Genomic DNA, 18,109 nt, shown 5'->3' on the forward strand with positions numbered 1-18,109 from the left:
CTATGTAATTGACTGAAATTGATTATATTTTAATCTAAAGTGCCTGAGTAAAATAAACTCTGCCAATAGCCAGCTATGCCTAAGTAGTGTTGCCTCAATGGCATGCTGTTCTGGGCCCTGCACCGTCTTCTTTTGGCAATGCTTGGGCTTGGAACTCTGGGTGATAGCTACAGATTCCAGTCAGTGTCCTACAAGGTTAAATGAAGAAACAATGTTCTGGTGAAAAAGTCCTTGATTTCTGCAGTTGTCTAGGTAAAAGTCAAAGGCACTCATTTCTGATGTGACAACACATTGATTCTAGGACTTTGGCCCACATGCTACCACTCAAGGAGCCAAGCCTGAGATGCAAAAATATGTAGTTGTTTGTGCTGCTGTGGTCTGAGTAAATGATAATGAGAAGCACCAAATTGACTGCATATCCAGGAAAAGAGAAATAATTGGGGAAATGAAATTTGTTAACTGATAATTTACACACCAATGTGGATTTTTCACTCACGAGGCACATAATTACTCCAGATTCAGTTGAGGTTTCTCCAGATAATAGAAATTATACATGTTTGTGAATAATCACATTGGGTTTTTTTGATATCATTAAACATTTCTTGTATTTATCATACCTCTAAAGCTATGTGTGAGCAAACTTGTAAAACAAATTGCTTTTTTATGTAAAAAATTTTGGTGTTTTGAGAATATATTAATTCAATATTTTTATGGGCCCTGGATATTTTAAGGAAATAATTAATTTAAATAACTTTGTTAGAATGTTGGTAAGACAGGATTTAAAGATTGAGGCCAAGTCCCATTAACTAAGTGTGGGGCCTTGAGCAACCAGGTCACTTCAGCCATCTAAGTTCCATTTTTTTTCACCTATAAGATAGAATGTCACTTATCTCATTGAGTTATTGAGTGTCCCAGTGTATCCAAGTGTGCCTGGTCAACTGTAAAGCCCAGAAGCAGTAGATTTATGTTGGTGGAAAGGAACAGCCATTTACTTAACATTGGTTAAATCTTGTGACCAGATCTGCACAGGGAGGCAAAGGCAATTGATAGGAACTTGGGAAATTTGCTATAATTAAATTGTGAGGTGAGAGTATCACATGTAAAGAACAAGGGACATCTTGGCCTCTGTCAGTGTGTGGTGACTGATGGGTAGGACAACTAGTTAGGATGTCCAGGCTAGTGCCTCATTTATTTGAGCACTTGCACTCCATGCATCCTGTGTCTACCTCTAATAAATCCTTCTCATGCTTCTTTAAACAAGAAAAAAAGAAGAAGAAAACAACTGCCAGGGAGCCCAGCAAAGAAAGAAGAAAACCGAGGTCTGCCCACACCCTACGGAGGTCCCGAGTTGCGTGGAACATGCCTAATCAGCCCGCTGCAGACAGGCAGGTCTGTGAACGCCCTACCGAGGTCCTGAGTCGTGTGGAAGACACCGAATCACCCTGCTGCAGACAGGCAGCCACCTAGTTCCACACTAGAAAGACGCAGAGGACACCAGACCACCAGACCACAGTACTGAGTCCTGCTGCTCCTGGCCCAGAGGTAGGGGCTTCTGAGCCACCATCCCACTGGTCCTGGTCCAGAGGAAGGGGCTTCTTGGCCACCATCCCTCCTGCTGCTCCCAGCCCACAGGACAGGGCTTTTGGGCCACCATCCCTACCGATGCTCCTGGCCCCTGTCCCACCTCTCCCAGCTCAGAGGAGGTAATCCACGCAGGCGCTAACAGCACCCTGCCCCAGTCGAAATGAGAAAACATGTAAATAAGTCTCAAAACCAGACTTCTAGATCACCTACAGCAACCCCAAAGGGAAATGAGATGGAACACTCTGATACTCAAGCACCTGGACCCACTGAACTGGCAACAAAAAGGGGTCTGGAAAAAATGAAAGCAGAAATAATTTCTCAGATAACAGGAGAAATTGTGCCCCTAGTGCAAGACATGATTAATAAATCTAGAGAGGAACTGAAGAACATGATGGAATCCCAACATAGGAAACAAATGGAATCCATAAAACAGATGCAAATAGATTTCCAGGACATGAAAACTCCATTGAAAGTCTACACAGCAGAATGAGTCAATGTAAGGACAGAATTTCAGATATAGAAGAAAAGATTGCAATTAGTGACCAGGAAAAGAAAAATTGCTTCAAAATTATAAGGGAACATGAGAAATCAATCCAGCAGCTGCTAGATGATGCAAAGAAGAATAACATAAGACTGATTGGGCTCAATGAAGAAACAGAAGAGAGTGGAGATGACATAAAAAATCTCTTCACAGAAATAATGGCAGAGAACTTCCCAAGCAGGGGAAAAGAGCTTGACATAAGATAAATGAGGCATATAGGACTCCAAATAGCCTTGATCAAAAAAAATCTACACATAGGCATATAATTGTTAAGGTTCCAGAAACACAACAGAAGAACAAAGTTCTCCAAGCAGTTAGAGAAAAGAAACAAATCGCATACAAAGGAAAGCCCATCAGGATCACAGCAGACTTCTCAACACAAACCATCAAGGCAAGAAGAGCTTGGAGTGACATATTCCAAGCCCTAAAGGAAAACAGCCTCCAGCCCAGATTGATGTACCCTGCAAAACTATTTTTCAAAATGGATGGAGAAATAAGATACTTTCATGACAAAGAGCACCTTAGGAACTTCGTGAATACCAAACCAGCACTCCAAAGAATTTTACACAATATCCTAGGAACAGACATTGAGGATCACAACCCCAGGAAGTAAAGCAGAATGAACCCATCTGGCATGACAAGAAATTAAATGTAAAGGGGGAGAACCCAACAAAAAGTGGCAATGACAAGTCAATAGGTTTCAGTTATAACCATCAATGTCAATGGTCTCAATTCACCAATCAAAAGAAATAGACTAGCAGAATGGGTCAAGAAGCAAAATCCAACAATATGCTGCATACAAGAAACACACTTAATTCAAAAGGAAACTCATAGACTGAAAGTTAAAGGGTGGAAAACCTTTGTGACAGGAACCCGAAAAAAAGCAGGAGTAGCTATCCTCTTTGCAGACCAAGTAGATTTCAAACCAACACTGATTAAGAGAGACAAAGAAGAACACTACATCCTTGTAAAGGGAAGAGTCCAAAAGGAAGAGATGACAATCATAAATATCTATGCACCAAACACTAGTGCACCCAACTATATAAAACAAATACTAACAGACATGAAAAGTCATATATGCACCAATACAATTGTAGTGGGGGACCTCAACACCCCACTGTCACAAATAGATAGATCAACTAGACTAAAAATAAGGATGTCCAGGCTAGAGTGATCTCCTGGGGCTTTGACTCCTAGGAAATATCTCATAGCCTAGTCCTTCCCAAATGGTTGTACAAAGAATTCCAGTCCTTTGAAACCAGAATTCTTGGCCCAATAAGTTTGGGAAATGTTGCATGTGTTATCTGCCCCTCAGAGTTAGCCTTATAAATGTTAACTCCATCTAGTTACTTTAGAATTAATTAATAAAGTAAAAAGTTCAGCTCTTTAGTCATACTAGCTACATTTCATGAGCTTAATAGCCACAGGTGGCTTGTGTCTGCCACATTGGGAAGTACATATGTAGAACATTTCCATTACAGAAAGTTATATTGGACAGTTCAGGGAAGGTTCAGAGATCTCCTGTGGTAAAAGAACTTATTTAACTTTGTTCAGGTCTCAAACATTTTAATACTCAGTAGAATTACTATTCTGTAAGACACTGTTCAGAAAATATAGTTTGGCATGCTGGAAAAGATAGATTTCTCCACTGGGATATGGTGTTCCTGGGTCATGGTTAGTACCTTCTGTATTTTTACAACTCTTCAATTCCTGCACCTGCTACTTCCAGAGTCATATTTATTTGAGTTCCTGTCCTTGCTGAAAAATTAATTATTTTGCTATTATAAGACATATTTTACCATGCTTCATATTCCTGTGAAACTTGTCAACAGCTGATTTTCTCCTCTGTTACAGAAATAGAACTTCAGAGACAGAAGGGATCTTAGAGAGTAAGTGGTTCAATTTTTAAAAATTGGTACATGTTTGCAATACTTAATAATTACATTCCTCATGGGGAGTTGGTACATATATATAACAAATCTTTTAATTCTTTTTTCTTCCCTTAGTTTAATATTATTTTATTTATGAATAAACTGAAGCTAAGAAAGGTTATATGACTTTCTCAATGTCACTTAATAAGACAGTCCATGTTCCCACTAAGTCCATGTTCTTATTAAGGTTGTTAGTTCACCTCTTCCCAAGCTGAAAAGATTAGCAATTATTAATGAATTAGGATGGTGTCAATGGTAATGTAGGTTTTATCTCTCATTTAAAATCTTGTCCATCTTTGTAAGAGTGGGCTCTGAATAAGTATTATTCTGTATTTCTGAACTCAACTTTTTTTGCAGGCTGTGACTAGATAGAGCCCAGCAGTGTACATCACCCATAACTCAATTCTTTCCCACTGCTTCATAAGAAAGACTTTAATGACTTTTCAGCAACCAGCCAACAATATCTGCATGAGTTTGCATCTGCTTCTGGGCCCACCTGGAGCTTCTTTGATTACAAATTCTAAGTAGAGCCTATCTGCTATTTAATTTTACTTTTTGGCTATGGGATATAAAGAAGTGAAAATTACAACTTGTATAATGAAAGAAATGTTGCACCCTTACTAGTTTATAGAAAGGTTGACATTTGTTGGAAAAGGTTGGGTTCAGAAGTTCAGGTCATATGCATTTCTGTGCCCAACACTGTGAAGAGTAAGATGTCACATGTGGCATATTGTGGGTTGTAAAAGGAAGATAAGTTGTTTGTCAGGGTAATGTCTCAGGAGGAACTGCACTGTTAGGGTTGTGATCCAAATGAATATACTTCCGATAACTTTGCTAGGATGTCCGTGGGAAAGCCCCATTAGTCATCTTTGCTAGATGGGGGCTTCTGGAAACCTCTGCACAGCTGTACATGTCTCTATTAATAAAAACATTGAAGCCACAGGGGTTGTGGCCACACATGTCTCATCTTGCTGACCCTCTGGGCCTGCAAGAATTACAAAGAAGGGACTGAGTTGTGGAGCCTAATCTTTAAATGTTTTGACTTTTGAAATGTGGGAAATATTATGTTCACCATTTCCCTTGGAACAGAACTCTAGTTTTGGACTTTAAGGGCATAGCCCACTTTAGACTACCCCAGTATCTATGAAGGAGAGATCCTCTCACTGATTCTGGTAAGCTCTGACATCAGAAAATCACTGTTCTTAAGAAATCACCATTCTCTCAGAATGCCATAAACTTAATGAACAGTAATATTACTTGTCACCAAAGGGAATTATGTTGGTACCTTTTTTCAAGCTCACCAAATTCAAACTTTGCTCATCTATGTGTAGAATCTTGTGTGAGCATCCTGGTAAACGACCCCATCATACAGAGTGATGGCTGCTCTGTTTTTCTTCCACCTTCTCTTGTGTCTTCCTGTCTTGTTATATATTAATGAGAGGCAGAGAAAATTCTGTCTCAAGATATGACGTAGAGATTCAAGTCACTCAAATCCTGTTTTTCATGGGAGAACTCCACCAGCAGTATCCAGGTGTCAGAGCAAGACCTGGAATCCCAGCTATGGCCACACACCTTGCTCTGTTCTCTGTTGGCCTCCCTTGCCCAGAGGCGATGCACTGCTAGTGGAGTTCATCTTTATGGATGGATGTGTTCAGTAGGAGCCTGTCTGAGTTTTCCTGGATCAGAGGTTTAGCAGCATTGGGTGTAACACTCTTCCCACAGGAGATGCTCAACCGAGGATAAGAGTCAAGAGTCCAGATTCTTGCCTGTGGCTCATTTGTTGGACCTGGACATGTCCATGCATGTCTCTGGGTTTTCCTTTATCTGTAAAATGAGTACAATGTAAATAGGATTTACTAAATTCAGTGGCCCCTCAATCATTTGGTTCTATTTTTGAGCGTCAATATTTGGTATTATTAGATACTTCCCTTCTCAAAATGTTAAGGTTTTCTTGGTCTAGGGCTACTGTTTTCATGTTAGTTCAACAAACATTACTAGGCTAAATATCTTCTTTGAGGTTCAGAGTATGCAAAAGACATTTTTTGTTTTTGAGGCACTCACAAGGTACGTAAACATAACATGTTTTTCCCTCTGACTGCTCCTTCCTTCTTACCTCTATTTGCTTCTTTTCTTTTGATTTTATCATCAACTTTCTTCAAAAGCCTTCAACTTTTGCATATATTCTGTTTGGAAAATCAATGATTCTTGGTTTCAACTATCATTTAAATGTCATTAATTAGAAAATATTTCTCTTTAACCATGACCCTTTCCATTGCCTTGAGCTGCATCCTGGATATCTTTGCTTGGTCATCCCTTAGGTACTTCCAATTCAAAAAGTCTAAAACTAAACCCATTTTACCCTCACTCACTTCTCCTTTTCTGTTCTTCAAATCTACTCCTTCTCTTGAACCTCTTATCTTGATTAAAGGCATTACCATTCATGTAGTCACTTGATTAGAAATGCCAGAGTCATCTGCTGCTCCCCTTTCTCAATATCTCTTGTCATACAACCTTTAGAATTCACCTCTGAAATGTTGAGCCCTGTCTCCTTTTTCCTGTTACTCCTGTCACTTTCCTTGATCAGGGTTAGCTCTCATTGGAATGTCATCAGTTTTAACTGCCCACATTATCCTCTCCAGAATCAGGAAGGAACTCACACTTTATGCCAGCCAGATAGCAGTCATGAGATGGATATTTTAATCTGTTCACGGGTCTGAAAACTTGCAGAATGGGCCCCAGGCACTTGGGAAAATATCCCAGAAACAAAATGAAAGGAGGCATAATTCACCTTCTAGATGGCTTTTGAGTGGAAAGTGCTTTAGAAGAGTCAGATCTTGAAAGGGGAAAAGGGTTAGGAATATCTTAACCAAATAAGCAAATTATTTTGCTTATATGTTCTCTTTTATACATAAAAATATATAAAGCATGATAAAAACCTGTCCATATATGTTTAAAAGATTCTTTCCAATAAATGTAAAATGAAAATGCCAAGTGTTAAAAATCAGGGTGTTATTATTTAATTGGCAGAATTTTTCTTCCTAATGCTGAATAATGGTGTGACTTATAAACGATGACAGCCTAGATTTGATAAAACACAAAACTCTCTAATCCATCCATACTTTCATTACTCTGTTTAGGCCTCCCTGTCTTCAGTTTCTTTCCTTCTGATTTGTTTTGTCCCACCAGCACATTCGGATCTGATCATATTATTCCAATACTTAAAAATATCTTGTACAGCAGAGATTCTCAAACTCAGGGTACATTAGGGTCATGTTAAAACACAGATTTCTGCACCCCAGCCCTGGAGTTTCTGATGCCGTATGCTCGAGCTATGTCTAGAGAAATTCTATTTCTTATGAACTCTTGGGTGTTGTTGATGGTTCAAGGGTCACCCTTTGAGGGCTGTTGACCTTACTCATCAAGTCTAAACCCCTCAGTGGCACTCAAGGCTCTTTGCTGAGGCTCCAGTGGCTCATCTGTGGTGCTCTCTCACACACTCTACTCTCCATCATGCCTGGAATTCTCTATTCTCATTCACGGTAGGCCCTTCGTGATTTTGTGATTTCTTTTTTTAATGCACTGCCTAAGAATTCCTCAAAATTATTTGACTTTTAAGCCACAGTCCAATGAACAAATTCTTCAGCAGAAAATATTTCATCTACTTATCTTTCTAAAGAGGTAAATTTCAGGATGTTTATCTGTGAACATCAGCTTCTAAGACAGCTAAACTTAAATGCTCAAGCTTTTCCAGTAATTAGAAAGATATTCTTTTGGGACCAACAGGTCATGAAGTTTGACGGGGTTTTCCACTTTTCTGGATTATCAATTTGGCAATCATCCCTACACAAAGCACAGAATTTATTGTGAGTCAATGGAGCCATTATTACGATCGTTTTAAATATTTATAAGCTGCTGTAAATATATATATTTATGCATATATATTTATTATATGGTGCTGGAAAGCAATTTAAATCATAACAAACCAAGAAAATCCTTGATGTTTCAATATATTTATAAATCAGGCTCATAAATAACATAACAAAATAAAAAGGATGGGAAATAGAAGCACAGACATAGTGGAAACACAGGAAGGCGATTCTATTTTATTTTACATTTTGTAGTGCTGAAGATCAAACTCAAGGCCTTGCACATGTTAAGCAGGTTTCTACCACTGAGCTACATCTCCAGAAATGCAAAATAATAAATTAGTGTTTTTTAAGCCACAATACTTGTGGTAATTTCTTAGAGCAGCAATAGAAAATTAATACGGATATATAGTCTATCATTTGATAAAAGTAAGAAAAGTTTAAGACTGAAAGTAGGGAGGACTAGACTATCCAAAATCACACTGGCAAATTTGCGTGATATACAGACATACAGACAGGTGCATGCATTTATATTTTACAAGATAATATAGTTTGGATCACAAATGTCTCACAGAGGCCAACTTGGGAATAGTTTCTCTAGTGTGAGAAACTGAACGTGTAAATAGGGATTAAAATGATTAAAATGAATAATTGATAATTTGAAATAGGAAGAAAAGGTCCAAAGGGGTAGGGGGTGGTAGGAGGGGAAGGGGAAAGGAAAGAAGGGAAAGGAAAAATTATGAGAATAGAAAGAAAATGGAAATGAAATCTATGTAAATAGGGAAGGGTGGAGGGGGTGAAGGGTGCACAGGTAATGGGAAAAAAATAAGAACCAAGATACATCATGTACAGGTACAAGCACCCAATGATAAATGTAAACATATTGTATACCTAAAATGTACCAATAAAAGAATTTAAGGAAAAAAATAAATAAAGGCTTCCTCCTCCTCCTCCTCCTCTCTCTCTCTCTCTCTCTCTCTCTCTCTCTCTCTCTCTCTCTCTCTCTCTCTCTCCTGGCCATGAAGTGAATGGTTCTGCTCCAACACATGCTCCCTCCCATTGTGTGCTGTCTCCTTATGGGCCAAAGCAACAGGGCCAACAGAACATGGACTTAAACCTCTAAAACTATGAGCCAACATTTTCTCTTTATACATTTATTTATCTCAGGTAAATTCTTGCAGTGATAGAAAGCTGATTAGCACATGGAGTATGGTTCTACTGTTACTTGTTCTGAAGACAGAGGGAAATGCCATCATCATTGTGTGAAGGAAGCCTGGAACTCTCATCCCTTTGCTGCCAAGTAAATGTTAATAGAAGTGAAAAGGACTGTATATCAAGATAGTCACAGGAGCAAAGCTGCCACAAGTTTTTCATACAGTTTTTCTTTAGAGTACTTTTCACTGGCTTCCAGTAACCTGATCAATCCAACAACCAGAGAATTCAATTTTCTTTGTCAAAATTGAATTGAATTAGGTAAGTTTCATAAGTTTCATTTAAGTCTAAGTGAAGCTTATTACGTGTATTAAGATTTTGTTCCAATATATGCTGGAATCCATGGATAAAAAGAAAATGTCTAGACTAGCTTTGTAAAAGCCCACTACTTTCAGAGTCTTCTCAAATTCTTTCTCTAATGGTCTACATTTTTCTCTTGCATAAATCTTTTAAAAAAGAGTTCAATGAGAGGAGGCCTGACTGCTTTGCTATAGTCATCGTGAAATATCTCCATTCCTAACTGTATTCTCAAATTGTAAGGTAGTAGGGGTATGATCAATATAATGAGCCTAATTTTCTCTGGAAGATCCGTGCACTCCTAGGAGAAGAAAGGAGGCTTATTCTTATAGCAGAAAATAGCTTCTTCTCCACTTAGCATAAAGCAATTCTGCATGGATTTCCCAGGACTGGTGACAAGGACAGTCTCAGAATTATGTCACATCTCTCATGAGCTACAAAATCATGTTAACAGTACTGTGCTTAAGAGCTCAATCTCTGGGGCCAGAGATTTATCTCAGTTGTTCTGCCACCTGCCTCACAAGCGCAAGATCCCAAGTTTGATCCCCAGTACCAACCAACCAACCAACCAACCGACAAACAAAGAGCTCGATCTCTCTCTAGAACCTAGACAGACCTGGGTTCTAATCTTGACTTTGTCTCTGATTAGCTGTACGCTATTGGGTAAATTGCCTGATCTCTCTAACCTTCAGTTTCCTTACTTGGGGTGCACTACATTACCTACCTTATTGTGAAAATGAAATGGGTTAATGGATGGAAATCACTTAGCATAAAGCTTAATAATTCAATAAATGTTGTTTTAATAAGCACTAGACTATGCTCTAGGTATCATTTATGCAAATTTCATAGATGTTGGATAACTGATATTTTCTTTGTGCTAAAACTGCACAACTTCTCCCTCTCTCCCTTCCTTCCTTAATGTCTAAAGTTTTGTTCAGTGGAAGGCAGCTATTACTGAAAGGAGTTAACATCTAATATACGTCTTCTGGCAGTGTGAGTCTCTCTGGACACCAGATAAATAAGGTGACGGGGCATTAGCTGATATCTCAGCATGCCTTAGGATCTGTGTGCTCTTTCTGTGGAAATCCCCTTTATGACTGCAAAAACTCCATATATCAAAAATTATCTCCATTTTCTTCTTCCTCACTTCTCCTATCCTTCTGACCCCCTTATGAGACTGTGGCTTCACTATCTGTTTTTATCAAGTTTACTTGAGAGAGTTTTGTCTTCACTAAGCTTGGTGCCCAGATCTTCTGGAGGCCCAGAATGTGAGGGATGGGTGGCATAGCAGTCATTGGTTTTGATCCCTTAGCCCATGCTTTTCTGGGACTTGGCTGTAAGTGCTCCATAAGCTCCCAGTTTTGTTTTCAGATTGGCAGCTTATTGTCATGGAGCCCTGTATACCTGTACTACCATGCTGCATGCCTGTTAGCCTTCACTTAGGTGAGTACTATACTATTTAATGGTGAGATAATGGATCCTCAAAAATAAAAAGTTTACTTAGATCCATTAGCCCTAGAAGTATCTTTTGTGGCAGAAACCTGTCTGTAGGAAAATATTTGGTGATTCCAACACTTCTCACATTGAATTCATCAATCCCTATCACTCTTGTACTTTTTTGTGTTCCCTGGGCCAGAGGCTGCATCAGCAAATTGATATCTGAGCATCATTCTCAATTCCCTTCATCAGTACCCACAACACATCTATCTCCACAGTCCTCCTTTATTTCATCTTTTCCTCCCTTCCCCCGGGGCACTGTCTTAGTGCAGGCCACCTCACCTGTCACGTCACCAGCAGACTTCTGGACTGGTCTCTCTGCCTCCAGTCATGCAATGCAGGCAGAGTCAGCTTTGTGAAACACACATCTGAGCATTCATGACACCTTGTGGGGCTCCAGATAAACTCTATACAGTTCAGTGGGAATTATTTCAGTGTGCAGTGTAGCACAGTAGGTAAAGGCAGGACCCTAGAGTGAGGCACTTGGGTTCACAAGATGGTTCCATTACTTATTGACTGTGTGACTGAATACATTGCTTTGCGTTTCTGGTTCCACTTATCTATAAAACAAGGATAAAATTGTAGTGAAGTATAATACATGTAAAGGACCTTGAACAGAGCCTAATATATCTTAAGCCCTCAGAAATGTTAACCACTATTTACTATAATTGCTGCACAATTAGCTGCCAATGTCCCATTTACCAGGCTGTCCTCACTGGGAGGTTGAGGAAAGACTTGAGTTGTCTAGAAATTCAACTCTTTTACATTTGCAATAAAATGGAACTGAAAAACTAAAATTTTAATGACAGAAATGACTTGGAATGGGTGTACAGAAGAAAGGAGAGGGTGAAAATGTGATTAGTATATCATTCTAGCAGGAGATGCAATGCCATAGAGTTGTTTGGTCCAGAAGCAAAACCAAAAGTGAACAAGGAATTGAAAATGTTCTGGAACAATACAAACTAGAAGACTTCTTTCTAAGCTCAGCATGGTACTCTAGTGCCAAACCTGTGAAAACTGACGTGTACTCTGAGCCACGTAGATGCTAATATTTTACACACTTATCACCTTTACTTTGTTGTATCAGAACTTCATCATTTGGTCTCTGCAGCTGTAAGCAAAGGTGCTGTGATGTTTAAAAATTTAATATATAAGCAAAGTATGGGAAATGTACTTAGGCTTGAAAAGACAGCTTTATAAACTTCTTGGTGATGCTCTTCATTGCAAAGCTTAGGCCTAAATAAACTGCTTTTGATTGCTAAGGAGGATCCATTATCTCAATGATCTTTGAGGTTTCCAGAAATCAATATAAAAATAAAATCCACTTCTGATTTATTGTACCACTTTTTCATATTAGCTAATTGGATAAAGCCATTGTAGCACCCCTTTTTAAATTATTTATATGAATGGGCCATTCCTTGAAAAATGTGGGTCTATTATTTTTCCAGTGAAGAAAACTAGATACAGCAAAGGGAACCTCCGTCACTGACTACTGGCACAATGCCAATGGCAGTTACATATGCACCTTGTTTCAAGTACAGTGGGAATGTATTGATGTCTATTCCATACTAAATTTCCTGGATCTTCCAGAAGCCTCCTGTCTTTGACATTACTCTCCATCAGACAGTGATTTTTTTCCATTTAAGGCTATATATTTTATTTTTAATTTTTACTAGTACATATTTGCAGTATATAATGATAACATTCATTGTGGGGAGTGGATACATGTATATAATATATCTTAATTCTTTTTATTCTCCTTTTCCTCCCCTCTCTGATCCCTCCTCCTCTCTCTTGACCCCCCTTCCCATTTGCAAAAGATCTGTCCTGTTTCCTATTATTTATTGTATATTTTGCTCTGTAATTTATTTATACTTTGGGTTTCTCATATAAGAGAAACCATGCTATATTTAAGCTTGTGCATTTGATTTATTGTACTTAACATTATGGTCTCAATGTGCATCCATTTTCCTACAAATAACTCAAATTTATCCTTCTTTATAGAAGAATAGTACTTCATTGTATGTAAATACCATATTTTCTTTATCCATTTTTCTGCTGATGGACATATAGGCCACTTCTAAGATTTAGCTAATATGAATTGTGCTGCTATAAACGTGGGTATCTATGCATCACTATAATGTGATGTCTTGAACTCTTTTGGAAAAATATCTAGAAGTGCAATAGCTGGGTTGAATGGAATTTGTAGTTTTAGATCTTTGAGGAATCTCCATACTGATTTCCATGGTGTTTATTCTAGTTTGCTTTCCCATCAACAACATACAAGGGTTCCTTTCACCCTGAAGCCCCTTCAGAATTTGTTATTTGATTTCATGATGATAGCTTTACTTTCTGGAGTAAAATGGAATCTCAGTGTTGTTTTAATCAGCATTTCTCAAATGGCCAGTAATATTGAACATTTTTTCGTGTATTTATTGATCATTTGTACTTCTGAGAAGTGTCTATTCCTTTCAACTGCCCATTTTTTTATTCAATCTTTTATTTTAGGAAGTCTAGTTCTTTGAGTCCTTTATATATTATATATATATTAATTCTCTATCTGAGATGTAGCTGGCAAAATTTTTTTCCCAGTCTCTAGGCTGTCTATTCACTCTCTTGGTTGTTTCTTTTGCTGTGGAGAAGATTTTTAATTTGATATGATCCCATTTGTTGACTCTGGATGTTATTTCTTGTGGCATTGGGGTTCTGTTCAGAAAGTTCTTGCCTACAACTATGTCTTCAAGAGTTTTATCTATTTTATCCTGCAGCAGGGAAGTGTTTCTGTTTTAATATCTAGATCTTTGATCCATTGTAATTTTATTTTAGTATAATGTGAGAGATATGGGTCTAGATTCAATCCTTTGCATGTGGATAGCCACTTTTTCTGACAGTATTTGTTAAAAAGCCTATATTTCCTCCAGCGTATGTTTTGGGCCCATTTTTCAAAGATGAGATGGCTAAATGTGCTGAGGGTTGTATTTACATCTTCTGTTCTCTTATTCCTCATGTCTGTTTTTGTACTAACACGATGTTGTTTTTATCACTGTAGCATTGTCACATAATTTGAATCTTTTTTTTTTGAGACAGGGTCTCACTATGTAGCTTAGGCTGGCCTTGAATTCACTATTTAGCCCAGGCTGGCCTTGAACTCACCTAAATCTTCCTGCCTTAGCCTCCTGAGTTCTGGGATTACAGGTGTGCACTAGGATGCCTGGCTGTCATATAATGAGATTATAATGCCTCCTGCTTTGCTGTTGTTGCCCATGATTGCTTTTGCTATCTTCAGGCTCTTCTGGTTCTATGTGAATTCTATAATTGTCTTTAGTTCTGTGAGGAGTTCTGTTGGTTTGTTGGTTGGGATCACATTAAATCTATATATGTTATGGAAGTATGACTGTTTTGACAATATTGGTTCTACCTATATAGGAACAAGGGATATCTTTCCATTTTCTGATGTCCTCTTCCATTTCCTTTTCAGAGTCTTTAAGCTTCACTGTAGAGATCTTCCTTGATCAGGTTAATTCCTAAGTATTCAATTTTTCTTGATGCTATTGTGAATGGTATTGTTTTCCTAATTTCTTTCTCAGTGAGTTCATTATTGGTGTACAAGGATACCATTGATTTTTACGGGTTGATTTTGTATCCTGCTACCTTGCTGAATTTGGTTATTAATTCTAGGTATCTTTTGGGGGAATATTTTAGATTTTCTATGTAAAGGATCATGTCATCTGCAAACAATAATAATTTGACTTCTTTCTTTCCTATAAGTGCCTCTTTTATTTATTTCTCTTGCCTGATTGCTCTGATTAGTGTTTTAAGGACTATGTTGAACAGGAGGGGTGATAGTATACATTCTTATCTTGTTCCTGCCTTTAGGGAGAAAGCTTTCAACTTTTCCCCATTTAATACAATGTTGGCAGTAGGTGTGTCATATATGACTTTGATGCATTTCAGATAAGGTTCTTCTATACTTTTTTTTTCAGGGTCCTTTTCATGAATAGATGTTGAATTTTATCAAAAACTTTTTACTTATCTATTAAGATGATCATGTAATTTATGTTTTGTTGAGAGCTTTTATGTCTATGTTTATTGAAGCAATTGGCCTTTTTAGTCTTAACGTCATTAATTTCTGCTCTGATCTTTAAAGAATCAATGAATCGAAGAACTGTGTTTTTGAAAGAATAAACAAACTCTTATCTAATTTTACTAAAAAGGAAAGAAAATACCCAAATCAATACAACTAGAAATGAAAAAGGCAAAATCACAACAAACATCACTGAAATTCAGAAGATAATTGTAATTACTTTGAGAATCTGTACTCCAATAAATTGTTTTTTAATGTTTTTATTGTTTGTTAATTTATGGTGAACTTTATGGGTTGATTACAGTGGAAAGACTGTTGCCACGATGGAGATGTCTTTAGTTAGTGTCTGCTTTTCAGTGATGCACTCTTGGCATGGCTAACTATATGCTTTTGCCTCTGTCCTAAGACCCACCTCCCTTCATCAATGTGGGAGGAGAGGATACAGTGTAGGCCCAGCACCCAGTTCTCCAGAAACGAACTGTAGTATTAATAACACAAAGACAAACCAGACATTGGCAGTAGAAAGAAAATCAGTAACAATAACTATGCCACCCTTGCAATAGCAACCAAAGTCACCAAAAATAGAGTCAAAAACAAACTAGATATTGGCATATCATAGTAACCAATAAAAACTACCACTGTACCACCATTAACCACAGGAGATGCACAATTATAATACAGACACAAAGACAAACCAAATATTAACATACAGCAAATATCTACTAAGTGGAACAACTATACTATCATTAACAATAGAAAAGAAATAAACAATATTATCACAGTTAATTAAATATTTAAACATTACTAAAGCTTAAGAATAATACTAATAAAAATTGAAAATGGAGAGGTGAAAAAAATTTTTAAATAAAGAAAAGGAAGATGAAAAGGAGGAGAGAAAAGTGAGATAAATGATCCTGTTATGGAGTAAAAGAAAATAGAATTAGATGAACAAAAGAAAAAGAAAAAAATGACAAAACAGAGAACAAAATTTTTAAAAAGAAGAAAATAGGAAAAATCCTTCAAAATCCCCAAAAACCAGCGAAGAAAAAAACAAAAAAGAAAAAGAAATGGGTCCAAAAATCATTCCTCCATATTTTTGAATGAGTAGGTTCTTTACAGAGTCTGCAGTATTGGAATCCACTAGATATGGGGAAGGAACAGTAAATCAGTCTAAGACCTATTTTGTTTCCACACTTGTAGTTTTGTATGTGAATGCTGAATGCCACCCCACCCTTCCTGCTGGGCATAGTTGGTCATTGGTGTCCACCTAGGGCTGGAGTCACTGGCTGCTTCCAGTTTCTGTGTCCTTCCCTGTGTCCCAAGTCACACCTTTCTCTGCCGTGGGTTTGTGATGTGTCTTTCCTGCTCCAGAGGTCTTTCTGTCCATCCACTGTAGGCTGTTGCCATTGTCCAAGCCCCTGCACAACCCTGATCACATCGGCAGATGGGAAATGCAAACAGACCACTGAGCTCAGTGGTAGATGTACGCAGCAGAGTGGGGGCGGGGCGGGGTCAAGAAGACCACGGGACTTAATGTTAGGACTTTAACACCCAGCCCCCCTCCAAAAGCCACACAGGATTGGCCTGGCTCTCAGTTCAGAGGGCAGGACCTCTGTGACCTTCCCAGCCTGAGTTTAAAGTTCTCAGGGAGGTCTATGTCTAGCCTATACCCTCTCTGTGACTCTGCTGTGACCTTCTCCCACTCCAAGTCTTTATGGTAGGGTGACACCAGAAATCTTGAAGTATAGTTGCTCTGTACCTTCATCTTAAACAGTCAACCTCTGCTCCAAATGTCTCCTGGTTAAATGCTGTCAAATATGGCAGGCACTGCACTGACTTTCTTCTCCAACTCCAGCCTGCCATGTGGAAGTGTTCAATTTCAGAGAAAAGCTCACACCAGTTTTACAATTTGCAATAACAGTGGGCTTTTCTTGGGGCTAACACTGCTGGCCAGATCCATTGTCTCTCCCTGGGGCTGCTGACCCTCTCTGGGCTTCCCTTGTGTCAGAGGGGACAGGTCACCCTTCCCAGGAGCTAAGGTTCTTTTCCTGACTGCTTCATTTTTTCCTGCATTGTGTCCATTTCTCCAGCTTTTCTATAGTTTCTAGTTTTCCGGTCAGCTCTCTACTTATTCCCAGAGATTTACTTCTTTTTTTTTTCCTCTTCATGTTGTTGTTTTCCAGGTGTCTCAATTCCAGGTCCTAGAAAGACTGTATTTTGCTGCTAGTTTCAACTACACCATTTTTAATCCTCTTGAAATTATATTTTTCTCCATCAGTGATTCTTAACTAAAGGGGATTATGCCTCTCATGTCTCTCATGGGGCATGTGACAATGTCTGGAGACATTTTTAGTTAACACAACTGGAGAGGTGGGTGCTGCTGATAACTAATGGGTGTGGGTTGATATTGCTGCTAAGCACCCTACTGTGTACAACACAGCACAGAATGTCCATTGTGCCAGGGCTGAGAAATTCTGGGACAGATGTGATTGCTTAACATGGACAGACTGGGCAAGGACTCTTCTGCTCTTAATTCAAATATCTATCCAGAAACCTCCAGTTAGAACTTGGAGCAAACAGAACTCCAGGGGTCTTTGGTGGTCATGTGAACAAATTAAAATGATTTAATCAGGCTCCTTTCCACAATTTAAATTGAGGCTTAAATTGTGACCACACCTGGGGAAGAAGATTGACTTCAATTTTCAAAGAATAAATGGGACAAGTGTAATTTTCTTGTTGTTGTAGATGGTGTGGAGGCAAGTCTAACAGCAAAAGGGTAGGAGGAAATCTTCTGGGGGATGAAATGGCCTATATTTTGTTCTCAAAAATCTGTATATTTTCTTGTAAGTAAATTATATTTCACACAGCACTCCCACAGTATTTTTTTTAAAGGAGTGAACAAAGTCAAAAGGGAGATTTTTGTAAATGTAGTAAGATAGCAGTAATTGTTGAATCTGAGAAAGTGATTTATTATGCCATTCTATTTGTTGTATATGCTTGCAAGAATTTACAGTAAAATTGAAAGCGAGGTGGAAAAAGATCCTATTTATAATGTTAATTAAATGTGTAAGGTACCTATAAATCATATCACTAATGA

At 38.2% G+C, this 18,109-nt stretch overlaps 1 long non-coding RNA gene across 1 annotated transcript in view; it reads left to right on the forward strand.

Annotated features, from left to right (window-relative positions):
- Nucleotides 1-1,267: 1,267 nt before the first annotated feature.
- LOC110349002 (uncharacterized) overlaps nt 1,268-18,109 on the forward strand; it is a 33,105-nt gene continuing 16,263 nt past the window's right edge. Inside the window, exons 1-3 of the long non-coding RNA XR_015445850.1 lie at nt 1,268-1,542; nt 3,980-4,014; nt 9,090-9,395. This is a non-coding gene — a long non-coding RNA (uncharacterized LOC110349002). The remainder of the gene's footprint in view (nt 1,543-3,979; nt 4,015-9,089; nt 9,396-18,109) is intronic.

This window comes from Heterocephalus glaber, unplaced genomic scaffold, assembly GCF_053883595.1.
Source record: "Heterocephalus glaber isolate CG9 unplaced genomic scaffold, H.glaber_assembly_v1.0 deba00001666, whole genome shotgun sequence".
NCBI lineage: Eukaryota > Metazoa > Chordata > Mammalia > Rodentia > Bathyergidae > Heterocephalus > Heterocephalus glaber.